The 15,554-nt window shown below is 43.9% G+C and overlaps 1 protein-coding gene across 14 annotated transcripts in view; it reads right to left on the reverse strand.

Annotated features, from left to right (window-relative positions):
• Positions 1-15,554, reverse strand: part of PLAGL1 (PLAG1 like zinc finger 1) — a 56,353-nt gene that overhangs the window by 12,428 nt on the left and 28,371 nt on the right. For 7 of the 14 annotated variants that reach the window (XM_070376803.1, XM_070376797.1, XM_070376799.1 and 4 more), the window contains exon 5: positions 9,271-9,341. The exons of 2 other annotated variants lie outside the window; for them this stretch is intronic. The gene's annotated coding sequence lies outside the window, so the exon portion shown is untranslated. Of the gene's footprint in view, positions 1-9,270; positions 9,365-15,554 lie in introns of all 14 variants that reach the window. 5 more of the 14 variants (XM_070376800.1, XM_070376802.1, XM_070376809.1 and 2 more) reach the window with 2 other exon arrangements.

The following is a 15,554-nucleotide window of genomic DNA, read 5'->3' on the forward strand; positions in this document are numbered from 1 at the left end:
CGCACAACGAGGCCCCACCTCCCCGGCCTGCCAAGCCATCAGCTTTGCTGCCTACTGACTCTTTTAAACTGTCACCTGGAGAGACTTCATTTTGTTAACCTGTGACTAAGCTCTTATTTTCTTAGAAATGAGGCCTAAAATAAGCCAGAAGGCTGAAGTGAATTGTTTATCTCATATTTAGAGAGAAAATTATACTGCAGCTTCAGAACATCAAATCTACACACTAAGAAAAATATGAAAAAGGACAGAGTGCTAACCTTCTAGTCACAAGTAATGGAATAATGTCAAGTTAAAGATGGTAAACCGAATTAAAGTATGCAGCCTCAGTCTCTCCTGAAACTCTATTAAAACAGTATTAATGAAAGTGTCTAATGGTGCATGATGTCTATCGTCTTTGTGAATTGTACTTTTTATCATTAAAAATATCCATCTTTGTTTCATTTAAAATAAATTAATTAAAAAAATAGTATAAATGAGATTTTTTTCCCACAAAAAACACAGCCTAAGATAACAGGAAAGGAGAAAAGAGCAACAACATTTTGGAAAGTAGGTAAACAAGCAGGAACTGATTTAGCTGTCCCAAGAAAGCTGAATTCTAAGGCAGTGATGAAAAGCTATGAAGCAACCATCAAAGGCTCAAATTTAGGCACTAGGAACTTCTGGAAGTGGGGATGCATGTGGGCATAGAAACAGAAAGAGTGGTTTCAAGTCTGGCAGTGCATTCAGCGCTCTGACCCCCTCCCGACAGAGGGTATGAGAAGTGGGTACTGTGCTGAAACAGGGTGAATTAAGTGGACGTCTGCATACTTCCCCTATTTGGCGATCAGAACAATGGCAGCCAGGCCTATTATACTCTCCAAGACAGGAGACTGAAAGAGTCTTCTCTGGGAAAGCTGACTGGCCCAAGAGAAAAGAGCTCACGACAAGGACAAATGGCAGTCCTGAAGGGTTTACCCGTATTACCCGACAACGAAGCCCTTGTTGACAAAGCCTATCTACGTACACAAAGCTCCCATCAGCTTTTTTATGGCTCCACTCACAAGTCAGGCAGCTGAGGATCACCAGAAATCAGAAGCAAGCACCTACTAGGAAAAAGCGACACAGAACAAACAGAAGAAAGCAGCTAGGTTAAAGAAGAAGAAGAAAAGGACTGTATGGAGAAAAAAGAAAACTTTAGAAACAACTAGCATTAATATTCTAGAGAGAATCAAGAGATCCCTAAATGAAGAACAGGATTTTAAAAAAGAAAACAACAAACAATAACAAGAAGGGCAGTGACAAGTGCAAGACCCCAGGGGCGGGGGTAGGCATTTGAGTCAGACTTGCTGGGGGAACACCTGAGAATCTGCCCTTCGAATAAACCCCCGAGGACTCTAAGGCACCTTAGAGGTGTGCCACTGTGGCCTCTTCTGACGGTACCTGCTATTTCTACATCTTTGTTAGTTCTAGTGCTCACCTAGTGATTAGCACCATGAAACAACCTTTTACAATACAGCTAATATAACCCAGAGACTGACTAAGAGTAAAATTATCCATAGCTTGAATGGTTAAAATATATATCATTAGACTAAGAAGCAGGAAAGAAGAGATAATTTTTAAGTTAATGAAACAGTTAGCATCTTTGCTATGTGAATAAGGTGCCTATCTATCACCATTTCTTGTTAAAGATTTGTATTAGAAGTTGTGGTTCATACGATAAAGCAATAAAAAGACAACACTGGGATAGAATAAACATTTCGATATTTACAGATGACTATCTATACAGAAAACCCCAAAGAATCCACACAGAGAATGTGAGAATTAGGAATTCTGACAAGGTATTTGGTTACAAAAGTCAAAATACAAAATCAATTGCATTTCTAAATGCCAGCAAACAGAATATAATTTAAAATTAATTAGCCACAAAGCAAAGATATCTAAAGTAAGTCTAACCAAAGATAAAATAGTTATGGAGAAACTATAAAATTCTACTGAAAGACATAAAAGAAAACCTAAATAAATTGAGAAACATACCATGTTCATGAATAGAGAAATACAGATAGTATTATTGTAATATTCAGTTACCTATTTATCTTCATATTAATATACTGATTCAGTGAAGTTCTAATAAAAATTCAACAAGGTTCTTTGTTGGAACTTGACAAGATTGTTCTAAACTTTTATACTGAGGAGGAAAAATCAACAGTATCAAGACTTTCCCCATTCGACTGGATCATACTCATCATCCTATAAACTGATCACAGAGGAAATGGTGAAAGATAACAGATAAAAACATTTTTAAAAAAGCTACAGTAATTAAGGCAGTATGATATAGGCCTAGGATTAGACAAGTGGACCAATGCAAGTAGAATGAATAGCCTAGAAACAGATCCCCTTTTGTACAGAAACTTAATATACAACAGGGCTGGCACTGCAATCACTGGGGAAGCTCGGACTACTTAATAATTGGTTATCCATAAGGAAACTGGATTCCTACATACATCTATATAAAATTAATCCCAGAAAGATTACAGACTTCATATTTAAAACAAAACTTAAACCTTCAGGCAAGAAAAAATAAAAAGGTATTTCACAGAGAAACTCAAATAGTCAATAAAACAAATGAAAATATGTACAATTTTATCCAGGTTTCATCTCTTGTTCCATCATTAAAATAATTTCCCTTATATATTTTATTCTTTGGGTCTTCCCTCTTCTTGACTGGCAAAACTTCAATCCTGAGTAATTTAATCTGGGACCAGCTCTACCCTACCCCAGCACACCTTATACCTCTGTTTCCTGCCTTTCTTTCTTTTCTTGTGTCATGCACTTATCACATCTGACATTTTTTGTTTTATTTCTTAACCCACACACCCCAATTAGACTGGCAAAAACCAGAAAGTCAGGCAAAACCAAGTAATGCCCAGTGGAAGGGAAAGAGACAACACCCAGGACTGGAGTGAGGCTTTTTGCATTCGAAGATGCTCTTTTCCTTAGGAATTAAGATATGATGCAATTAAACTGCTCTATAAAGACTCACACATGAAAAAAAGTGAAAACAATCATTGAAACTCAGAATGGATAATAATTTATCCAGATTTCATCTATTGGTCCACCATTAGAATAATTTCCCTTATACATTTACCCTATGACTATTGATGGAATAACTTCTCTTACTTGGGGGATGAGGAGAGGTTTCACGGAGAAGCCAAAATTTAAGCTGAGCCAGCAACTACCTGGTATTCAAGGGGGGAGTGGTCTATTTCAGGCCAAGGGAATGAATCAACACAAGGTACGTGAAAGTAACTACTTCAGCGTGACTAGAAACGAATGTAAACATGCAGGCACCAGGGACAAACAGGCTGGAGAGACAGAGACCAAATCATGAAGTGTTAGTGATGTACTTGCTCTGTTGCACTGGGAGAAGGAGGGCTTTTCTGCTGTAATATTTTAGCAGACTGACTAACCTATGCAGTCAAGGGTAGCCACTAACTCCAGGTTTATGTGGAGGTAAGAGTGAGAGGGGTAGAGAGAGAAGTAGTAGAAACAAGTAGAAGAATGCCAATGAGACACTGTCGCAACAGGAATAGGAGGCGTGATGGGAAAGGCATAAATGGCACAAGAATCTACACCTCCGAGAGCTACAAAAACCAACAGGAGCCAAACTGAAAGGGGCAGGGAATGCCAGGACTCATGGGACAACAGGAACCTATTCTAGTCGGCCCCCTTATCCACAGGAGATACGTTCAAGACCCTCAGTAGATGCCTGAGCCCACTACCAAACCTTATGTTTTTTCCTATACATACCTATGACAAAGCTTGATTTAGAAATTAGGTACAACTAGGAATTAACAACAATGGTAAAATGGAACCATTATAACAAAACACTGTACTCAAAGTTGCATGAATGGGGTTCCCCTCTCTTTCAAAATATTTTCCCCAAAATATCTTATTGTACAAATAAAATGTCTTTTTCTAAGCACTTATGAACCACAGCCATAATGTTTGTGGTTTGAGGTGCAACAGCAAAACTAGCATGAGTTTTTTTCCTTCCTCCCAATTTCAGATAGAAGATTCCATCTTAACAACCTAAACATATGATTTTTCTCTTTATGAACTTATAAGTTTCATCTTTCCACTTAAAGGAAGCACTTCATGGCTTCTTGTTGGCTCATCCAAATTGCCAGCATCATCACTTCTGCGCTTATTAAGTCAAACGAGGGCTACCTGAACACAGGTAACTCTGTGATACGCACAGGCAGTCTGATAACTGAGCTGGCAACTAATGACCACTAGGCAGGGTATGCTGGGAGAAAGAAAGATTCACGTTCTGGGTAGGATGAACACATTATGCTACTCAGAATGGTGTGCAATTTAAAACTGATGAATTACTTATTTCAGAATCTTCCATTTTCAGACCAAGGTTGACTATGGGTAACTGAAATCATGGAAAAGGAAATCTCAGACAAGGAGTGACCACTGTAGTCAAATAAGATTTTAGAAAAGTTTAAAGGAAAGAGGGGGAGAGTAATGGTGGAGAGGGAAAGAAAGATCAAGACCCAGAAGAAAAACCTAGCAAAACCAGGAATTTGGAGTTTGGTTTTAGCTGTGTTGAGTTTAACGGTACCTAATAGGTATGCGGGGCTTCCCTGGTGGCTCGGTGGTAAAGAACCCACCTTCCAATGCAGGAGACCCAGGTTAGATCCCTGGGTCGGGAAGATCTCCTGCAGAAGGAAATGGCAACCCACTCCAGTATTCCTGCCTGGGAAATCCCATGGACAGAGGAGCCTGGCAAGCTACAGTCCATGAGGTCACAAAGAGTCGGATACAGCTGAATGATTAAACAGCAGCAATGGGTACTCAGGCCAGCAAGGAGATCTCCAGCACGGAGGAGGTGCTGAGGTTATCTTCCAACTAAGGAACAGCGAGCGGTACCTGTGGCTGCAGGGAAGTGGATACTATTCTGAGTCTGGCTTCTACTATAAACTACCCTGGGCTCTGCGTGGGTGTCCACAGTCTCACATGCTCAACCTTGATCATCCGTGTTGGTCTTCCCCGGAGCGGTTTGGCATGTACAGTGGGGTATCCTGGGGGTAGGGTGGGGTTTGTTTTCTCTGCAACAGGCTGCAGCTAGACTGATCCCCTCTTAAGAGATCTACTCTGCACTGTGGAGCCTGAGGGAAGCAGGCTTGTGGGGGCATGTAATTCTCGGAGGCTTCAAGAACAGAAGCCTTTTTGCCTTTAAATTCATTCCCTCAGTTCCTCTTAGGTAAGACAGTGCAGTGACAAGTCCATGGTGATAAAAAGAAGCAAAATGAGAAGTCAGCCTGCATTTTAAAAAACTTGATGAGATGTTCCAAATAATTTCTAGCTGGTGATAGTACAAACCAAGACCCTAACAGCTCAAAAATCCTGTCTGGTTGCCCACTTTCTCCTACTAGGAGAGGTAGGCCTTTTTCTTTTCTTTTCTAACAGATGAGAGCCTTTTGTTGTCATGATGTGTTTAGCAGATAGAAGATAACATGTAACTGATTTAGTCAAGACTAGCCACTCTACACAAAGGTGGGGAGAGGCACAGGCAGACACAGAGAGAGAACGCCCATAGCTCTGCCTTGACTGGGAGGGGAGGAAGCACTGGAAAAAGCACAAGCCCAGGAGTGTGAGCCTCAGTGAGCTGCAGAAGACTGAGAAAAACCAAACCAGCAAGCGCAAAAGGGGACTGTTGACCGGGAGCCAGGCTCCCAGAGGTGTCACCTGAAAGCAGCCTATAAGGACCCCACTGCCTCCCGCGCCTGTACGGAGTGGAAGCAGGGGGCTTACACAGCTCAGGGCCCCCCAGACCGGGCCAAAGCACCTCGACGAGATGGTCACTCAGCTTAACATCTATGAGGCAAGGGGAGGGAAAGGAAATATCTTTACGGAGTCTGAAATCCTCCCCATGCCTCCCCGACCCACCTCTTACACGGTGTTTTTAAATATGAACATTTAGGAAGAAACAGACAAAGGTCGCCAAGCAAGCAAAATAGGTATGTGCATCCGGAGAGGGAAGTGCAAGGCCCAGGCCTGGTTCTCAAGCTGAGATGGGACGGAATGTTTCAGGAAGACTGTTAATGAACTCTAGGTAGCACGTTGGGGGAGGTGGGGGAGGGGTGGAGCGCAGACTTGAAATCCAGACAAGAGCCTCTGGTATTAGGATAAGATTTTCTAGTCATTAAAGTCAGTGGCAGGGATACTCCTTTGTGACAGCTGGAAACATATCCCCCTCCTCCCTCCCAACAAAGCTGCGACTATCCCCCTTGACGCCCTTTGGGGTGTGTTTCTATAGCTGACAGTGGCAATCTTTCCCAACTTACCTACCTAATTATCGGCCAGGTCTATGGTCCTAACACGGTGACTATTCTAGGGAAGAGAAAAGCCCAATTCCTTCCCAGGAAGTGTGTGAGAGCAAAGGCTCACGCTGAGAAAAGAAAACAAGAAAAGCTCACGAGTCACAGGGGTGATGGGAAGCCAGATTCCTGAGTTCAAATCTCTGGACGGAACCTTGAAAGTTACACAGTGTTATCAGGAAAGGATGCTCAAGACTTGAGTGGATGGTTTTGTCCTAAAACAACAGTCTCTAAATTAAAAAAATTAAAAAGGACTGAAAGTACAGAAAACAATGTGTCAGCAAAGGGCTGCTGGGGTCAAATTAGAGAGGACTCTTGTTTCTCTCTGAATATCTGTACTTTCTAAGTTTTCATAATTTTGACTACCTACGCTGGGTTTAGAGCAAACCAGGTGGAGAAACGGGAGGTCTATTTCAGGCCGAGGGAAGACCATGTGAAAGCAGAGAGGCCTGAAGCAGGACAGGGCAGTGTGGATCCCGCGGTCTAGTTTGGCTGGAAGGTGGGTGTGGGCGTAAGAAGAGGAGCAGGAGACTGGCCTATAAAGGAGGCAATGCCGCTGTGAACACACTGGGGGCGGAGGGATGGAGCCGGTGTGCCAGGCAGAGGAACCTGGGGGCCAGAGAAAGGGAAGATGTTGCACGGAAACGGACAGACTGCTGTGCACAAAAAAGTGAAAAGTGATGACTGACTCCCCCCTTAGGGATAATGTATAGCACACGTAACAGTACTGTTTGCAAAACCTAAATAGTTCCTTTTTCTTCTCCACAAGGAAGTCCTGAGACCTAATCTGATTAACTGAATAGACACAAACATAACTGGAAGTTTTAAAAGACAATTTACAGCTTTTTCCCCCCAAACATTTTCAATGGATGAACATCCAGAACTCACCTGACCATAAATTGTGGACACAGTCAAGGGATAAAAAAGTAAAACAGCTGCAACCACACCAATGCTCACTCCCCTCCCTCCAGGAGCAGAGGGCTGCCCACCTCTGCGGCCACCTGCCTTATTTATGGGACAGAGTTACTACCCAGTGCTTGTGTGAGAACTTTCTCTTTGCCTTCCACAGCACATCCCATAAATTCAGAGAATGCCAAGGCAATTTCACCCAGAAACACTTGGTTAGAAATATAAAAATATGTATCCCTATTCCTTTAAGATGACCCCGGTTTCTCATTTTGTCTTTGTAAGGGGATAGATATTTCCTCCCATTTCCAATTTAAAAGGAAACGAGGTTGGAGACACAAGGCGGTAACTTTTGCAAGTTACTGCACTGCCTTTTCTGAAAGGGGGAAAGGAATGTTGAGGAAATGGGGGAGAAAGCTTAAAAAGGGTGGAACACTAACAAACAGGGCCTCCTCTCCTTTTCACCTTAAGTCTTTTCTCTCCCCCATTCACAGCTTTAGGTCCTTTGTTTGTTTAACAAACCATTACAATCATAGCTGGTTCAATGGGGAGGAATGTGAACCTCTCTAAGTAGCTGTCCTGGCAATCCACATGTGTGGTCCATCCCCAGCCCAACCCGGGCGGGGCTTCAGTGTGCTGGTCTGTGCTCCTGTTGCCCCGGGGGCCAGGCACCTTCCTTACAATAAGGCCCAATTTCCCGCCACATGCTTGCTGCTCCTTCCCAGTAGCCTAGAGCGATGCCTCACTGCCCTTCCTGCCTGCCGAGCGAACTGCCCCATCCAGGCTGCCTGGGCTTTGTCCCACTCAGCTGCAGAGACACACAGGGCCTAGGCTGTTCTCCACCTCTGTCTTCGGCCCATGGACTCACCACCTAATACTTGGCAGTCATATTCCAGGATCTAGCTGGTTATCATACAGTCTATTGCACCATGACCAGAAGATATAATGGCAAGACCTCACCTCCCCGCCCCCGCCCCACCAACTAATTAGAACTGCCTTTCTCAGTTCCCAGTAGATATGTTAGCCATGTTGGGGCGGATTTCAATTTCTCGGCCAATAAATAAAAAATTATTTAGTAAGACAATTCTATTTCAAACAGAACCAAAATAACCTTTAGTAAAACAATATTACATTTCAGTTGAATTCAAAGTCCATTTATGCTCCTTTGTCTACTAATGTCCATCTAACAGCCCTGTGAGATAGGCTAGAAAGACATCTTTATCCCCACTTAATAGGTGAGGAAACTGAGGTCCAGAGACTAAAGTTCTTTGTGCATAGGTACTAAGAAAAAGATATGGCAGGGAATGTACTAGACCAAGCGAAGTACCCAATGCACAGGGTTAACTTCCCTTCACGTCATGACTGCTGACAACACGGTGACAAGAGGCCTAACCCGGGTGTTTTGAACTAAGCGGAACATTCCCCACTTCCACCTTGCCGTTGCCCCCGGCTAAGCTGTCTACACAGCCTCTGACTCTGGCAGTAGCTTTTACAGCAGTATTTCCCAACAAAGCCTAGGAAGCTGGAGCTGGAGTCCCTAGGGCAACTTGTACGTGACTAGCATCTTTCTTAGGCTTATCAGTCAACATCTTCCACAGATGGGAGGCAACCTTTACACCTCTTCTTATGTACACAAGTCGGGAGTAGAGATAGGGCAGCTTTAAAGCTTTTGAACTGATGGGTTGACAGCAGAAAATTCCAGAGATTTGCAGGTATTATCAGGGCTGTGGGTGGGGGACAACAGAGGATATGAGAAGTTGCTAATTGCAGGATCTGATTCCCTGAAACACAGAGGATCCTAATGCTTTGTAAAAAGAAAAGGTTAAAACAATGCCATTCTAAGGTACTTCACAGTTTGAGGGGGAAAGGTATTTAGCCTTTTTGAAGTGCCTTGAACCTCCTGCACATCCTTGACTTATTTGACTATGTGCTTCCAAGCAGTTACTAATACACAGTCTCAGATAGAAATAATTTTTAAAAGCAATCATGGCTTGCGTACCTACTCGGTGACAGGAAACGTCAGCTCCAAGGCAGTCAGGGAGTCCTCTCAGAAGGTTTGAGGCCTCAAACCTGTAAGAAGAGATCTTGCACACCTTCAGTGAGTGAAGCGAGAAAAACACCCCCCACAGCCGCCGCCATGAGGCAACTTGAGCTTGCTTACTTCAAAAGCACACATGAGTGCGCACACACAACTGTGAATGTACAGAGGACATTTTCCACTGCTTTTTAGGTATTTTAATAAATGATAGATCAATTTCAAATTTTAAAATCCTAGGGTATAATACTTCAATAGACCCACCACCCTTAATTTTAAAATGTCGCAGATACACCACATGGTAAAAGTCTTAAACATTGAGATTATTTGTTATATTTAAAAGGGGTGCTAAAGTTCATAATATTGTAACATAAAAGATTTTCAATATCTCATATAATCTTGCCCAAGAAGATTTTTAAGTATTTATGTTATAATCTTGTCCTACTTGTAAGTGGATTAGAAAAACCCTGATGTTTCTCCCTGCTTTTTGCAAGTAGAGAAAACACATGAAATTGCTTACATAAAATATTCAAAAGAGCACTCAGAGGAAATGGCATTTTTTTTAAACCAACAGTATTAGAATACCATAAAACAGGTATGCAAATCCATGCAATAACAGAGCCTAAAGCAAATTATGAATTGAAAAGAGTCAGCAACAACCAATAGGTACTCATTTTCAACAAAAGCTTCATATAAAAAGCTTCCTATCTTCATACAGATTTATCAAATGTGCAGGGTGAAAAGGCTGAAGTCTGCAATTTGCATACATGATTCAGTGGTTACCAAACCCGACTACGTTAGAATTACCGGGGCAATCTTTTAGAAATACACACTCCCAGGCCACAGCACAAACTAAACACAGGCTCACAGCACCTCTGGGGCCCCGGGAACTTAGGCTTCCGTGAAGTCTCCAGAAAAAGTCTACAGCCAGCTTCACACCACGGTCCCTGGTGAGCACTGGGAAACAGGTATCTCTGTTCCCCAATTAATTATAAAAGTCGGCTTCTTCCAGCCAAGACTATTCCAGCCAGTTGATACTCTTAGGGGCAAAGCTTTTTGGGATTTTCTTTACCAGTACAAAGGTAAACCTATTACGTAACAGCCAATTATATCTCACCTACGGGATTTATTCACTGGGTTGCCTGTTTTCTTAATTTGATCAAAAAGGCAATGTCCATTTATTATGAGCAACCTCCTTATAAGTTACAAATGGAAAAATGAGGGCCATTTTCAGACAACAAAAGTCTAAAAATAAGCCACCACAATTTAGGGAAAAAGCTAGAGGCGAGTAGGTTCTCTGAATCATCCAGAGTATTTGTTTCAAATGTATTCCTTGCTTTGCATGTATAAACATGTCACAAATCATCTTCATGGTCCATCTCTCATCTCAAAATGCTCAGCATTTATTGTGGTGGTTTAATTGGGTGGTCTCCAAAGGCCTATATTAATTATTTTAAGAGCTTGAAAACAACATGAAAGCAAGAGAGCAGAATTCTTCTGGATGATTCCTCCTTTGCTCCTACCCATCTCACCCACGGACAATGCCAATTTATGAATTCAGAGAGGCAGGGGCTCTCTCTGGCTTCACTAGAAAGGGCGCCCATGACACGAAGTACGCAAACCAGGCAGCGGAGTAGCTTAGCTGCATTGTCAAAATATTCAAATTATCACTAAAAGAAAGCGATTCCTTTCTGAATTCAACAATGCCCCCCGGCCTCCGAGGGCTCACACAGGAGCTTATTCTTAAGCTGTTCAATGTAAGCAGCACCAGTGAAAGCGGAGAACTCTGGCAGGGAGGAGATCAAGTCCCTCGGCCTTTCCCCCCTGCCATCTCAGACCGGGTCTAATGCTTAAATAGTTAACAATGCAACAGAGAACCCGAAAGCATGCGTTGCCCCGGGGAAAAACCATGTGCAGTCTACAACAATTTAATAAAGCGCAGCGGAGACAGGAAAAATATCACGTAGACATTTGACAGTACACCACTTGCAGGCTGGTTCTCACGTCTGAATTTTAGATGTCAAAAATCAGAGAAAAAGCTTCTAATAGGTGGGTTCTATTTAAAATAAAAGAATACAGTTTTTTTTAATGAACCGGTAACATAAAATATTTCTAAGTATACTCATTTCTGAGCTCCAGAGAAGCAGGAAAAATCACATTTTTCTAGAAAATGGGATGGATGCACAGTAAACAGATCATGTATGGTGAATTGTCTTAAATAAAGGGGAGATATTCAGGGGGAAGTGATTTGTTTATTCAGCAATGACAAAAACTAAAGTTTCCTGAATCTAGAGCGTTCGGATTTCTAGAATGCATTTTTGGCTGTCACAGTCTGTTTTTCTAGGCATTAGCTGCTGAGGGCTGCATTTGAGAAACACGGCTTCTTCTCTGTTAATGAACTGGTTTAGCTGCCTGCTGAGCATTCACTGAAACCCGAATTGAACAAAGGGATTTCCCTCCAGTTTCAGCTCATTCACTTCAAGCTACTCCCGATTTCACTTAAGTAAATTCTTCAAACTGACTTTTTTTTTTCAAATGATTTGAGTGGGAAAGAGCCGGGCAAGCCCTGACACCAGGAGGCCTGTCCGGGCTTTCAGCGAGAGTCCTCTGGCTGGAGGATGTGCAAGCCTTGTTTTCGAAAAGCCTCTCAGATAAGTTCTTCCCTGCGCCGCACCTCCCCGACCCCACCCCCCACACCAAGGACTATAATTCCTGATGGAAAGGAGCCCACCCGATTTGGTAGATTCTAGACAAGTAAATCTTACTTCAGTGAGCTGATCACTGCAACTGAGATTATATTTCTGGAGTGGAGGCTGTAAACTGGATATTTGTATTCATCTCACAACAACTGAGTCATTCTGAAGATGACCCCGAGGCCCATGCTGTGAAAGGGTAACTGGGAGTGTGAACAGATCCGTGAGCCTGGGACCTGGCCCCCTACCTTCTGCCACAATCCCTGAGGGGTCAGTCACAGCCCAGGGTTTCAGCTACTTCTTGGGGTCTTCAGTCCTGAACCATCTACTATCTATCTTCTTCAACTATCAATCTATCTACTACTGTCTTCAGCCATCAATTTCTTTCACATTTCAGACGAATCCACGTAACTTCCTCCTGCATCTCTCAGCTTAGATACTGTCAGTGGCCCCGGAGGCCCCCTGTTCTGAAGCGGGGCTCCACACAGCTCACCCTCCAGCATCACCCATTTTAGCTACTGGCACTGCTACGTAATAAGAGCTAACATTTAGTGGATGCTCAGCAGGTCATGGCCGTTTTTTTTCATGTCTTTAGTTAATGCTCCAAACAGCCAAATGAGTAGGGAGCATTAACCCCACCTTACTTATGGGGAAACTGAGGCTGAGGAGCTACGTCAGTCGGCCTATGGTGGCTCGGTCAGTGAGCAGCTGAGCTGAGCTCTGCATCCCAAGCATGGGCTTTGAGAGTCCATGTTAGTAACAGGCCACTCTCTTCACCATGTTGCTTTCTGGCTGCTCCCAAGTCAGAAACCCTGGAGGCATACTAGATTTTTCTCACTGACTAAGCTGCACAGTCTTCAGGCTTATTGTCTCTCAGCTGTGTTTCCTTCTCTTCATTTCCATAGTTACCAGTGTTTGGGTGGTGTTTTGCCTTCGTGACAGAGTCCAAATCAGTGCAGCAGGACAACTCTGGAATTTTACTTTGTTTGTCCTCCCAACAGTTTTCCTGTCTAGCTCATTTAAAACAGGTGCAGGCTTTGTAATTCCTTGCGTTTTAGCCCAGATGACGGCAGAAGCAGTCTATCCTTCTTAACGTCTAAACCCAGTGAGGAGGTTCTGCCCAACTTCAGAGTTGGGAGGAAGTTAAGAGGGTGAGAAAAAGATACTCTCCCCCTAAATGAAGGGGTGGGGGGCCTTGCACAGCTCTGTCCCTAAGGCAGGACAGAAGCTTCCAGAGGACAGTGGCGCCCGTGCTCAGGGAGCCCAGGCCTGGGGCAAGAGCGTAGGGCTTCAAAAGACCACTCAGTTACTCTCATCATACCCCAGCTACTCTCATCATACACCAAAGGCCAGCCCTCACCCACCAGGGGCCATGGAAACCTTCAGGCTCTAGGACACATGCCATGGGAGAAAGGGAGACACCGAAGAATGACTGCAATGAAATTTCTCTCTAGGTTGACGGAATGATGAACACAAAAGGGAGTGCACTTTCTGCATGCTTGACACGCGAGGGGAGTGAGAGTCAGACTTATGAGGGCGCCTACAGTGCAACGCCCTCAGGGTCATGCGCATCTGTGCTACAGACTAGCTTCCACTGCTACAACGCGGAGCCAGGTTATTTCTCAAAAAAATGCTATCCTTCTGCTGCAGAGGCGAAGGGACTCTGCAGAGGTGCTGGGGTCTGTGCTTTGGTCCCGGGGCTGATAGAGAAGGAAGGAAGGAAGGAAATAAGGGCAGATGTTAGGAGTTTACTCGCAAGATTAACGCCTCTGATTCCTATGCAAATACCTAAAGAGGGAGAGGCAGAGAAAGTTATCTTTAAGGCCTTTATCTTAAACTCTGAATTGCTTAAAAACTAAAGGAGAAAACATAAGTCTACCAGGGATTAGAAAGTGAGAGGCTGATGCTGCTAGACTTCTTGAGGCCCAGGACAGCCCTGCTTCCGAGCCTGGACATTCCCCCCAGACCAGCCCACTGGGACAGAGTGGGATGTTGGTTCCCAGAAGATAGAAGTGAGGGTGTGCTGGAAACTGAGGTGTCAGAGAGGAAAAACCACATAAATGTGACAAATCTGTTGATTCAAAGACATTGCGGTAATCGTAGGTCCTTGTGGCACCAAATGTCTACAGGGATTTGGACCCTGAGGTCAGTCACGTCCTCAAAACAAATTCCACTTAAATCCTGTGGCTGAACATCTGAGACTTCAGATGAGGCTCATAAAGTCCCTGATGAAAACCAGAAAGGATTCTAGATAAGCCGAGATGTATCAGCCAGGATGCTGAGATTAGAACTTTTAGAACAGGGAGCTCTGGTTGGCCGAATGTCAGATGTACAAGGATCACCAAACAGGGGACCCCATCTTCCTGGTGCACAAGTACCCACTAAGTCTGCCTGGCATGAGGGGCACATCCATAGGGCAGACAGACCTTGGACAGAAGGAGCCATCTAGGGAGCACATGCCCCATCACAGAGGCTGGGTGGCCAAGCCAGTCCCCACTCTCTGCTTTGGTTAGTAGGAAAATGAGTATTTTTTATTAAATGGTACCCAAGAAGAGAACCCATAAATGGGGAGCTTGGAAGTTGGGGTGGGTTGAGCAAGCAGATAGACGTTTGGAAAACCAGAGCACGGGGCCATTCAGCTCTCACAAGGGTCTGGCCTCTGTTGACCTCGCTTCCCTTCTCACACAGGAAGAGGGGTGAGGGAATATTGGAGGGGCAGTCAACAAACCCAGGCCCAGCCCCAAACCCTCACCACCCACTTTCCAATCGGTGGCACCCCAAAACTGAGCGGGGATGAGGGTACGTGGCAGAATGGGGGCCCAGCCCACTCTACTGGCCAAAACTCAATTTTCATGGGGCTGCCTTCAAACAACTACCAGCCTGGCAAATAAAGAGCTCATAAGTAAAGGGACATTTCTACATACTGGAGACCGAGATCCCTACGGACTTCCTCAGTCTTTCTGTTCTCAGACTGGCCCCCCTTCATCCCTTCATTCTAGTCACAATGCTGCTGTCAGAGCGATTCTTCTAACATGCAAATACGCTCCCGTCACTTGGCCATTTGGAATTGTTCAGTGGTCCCATTAATTTCTGTCAGTTGCAACCAAGAGTCCTGACTGATGCACTGCAAGTTTTTAATCAGGACAGCAATACGCTCAGGCTCAAGTTATAGAAAGAGACCTCAGACAGCAGACGGACAGAGTAGCTTCCGAGTGTATCCAATCTATACATTCAAATCAGTAAAACAGTAATTCCTTGGGAAGAAACACAGCCAACAATTTTGTTAAAAAAACTGCACACAAAAAGACTAACTGCAGTAATTGAACACTGAAGCTTCTCTGTAAAACTGGGTGTTCACAGGGAGCTCTAAATCTCTCCTGAGTCGGAACTTGCAACACTTTTGCGTACTTTAAGTTGAATATACAGGGCAAACTGGAACCATTTTAGGAAAACAACAAAAGATGATGATCACCCTAATGTGGTTCTAATTTACATGCTGGTTGTAAGTGTGTGTGTTTTTATGAATCACTTTTAATTCCTGTGCTCAAACAAAAA

The sequence above is a fragment of the Bos mutus genome, chromosome 9 (assembly GCF_027580195.1).
Source record: "Bos mutus isolate GX-2022 chromosome 9, NWIPB_WYAK_1.1, whole genome shotgun sequence".
Taxonomy (NCBI): Eukaryota; Metazoa; Chordata; class Mammalia; order Artiodactyla; family Bovidae; genus Bos; species Bos mutus.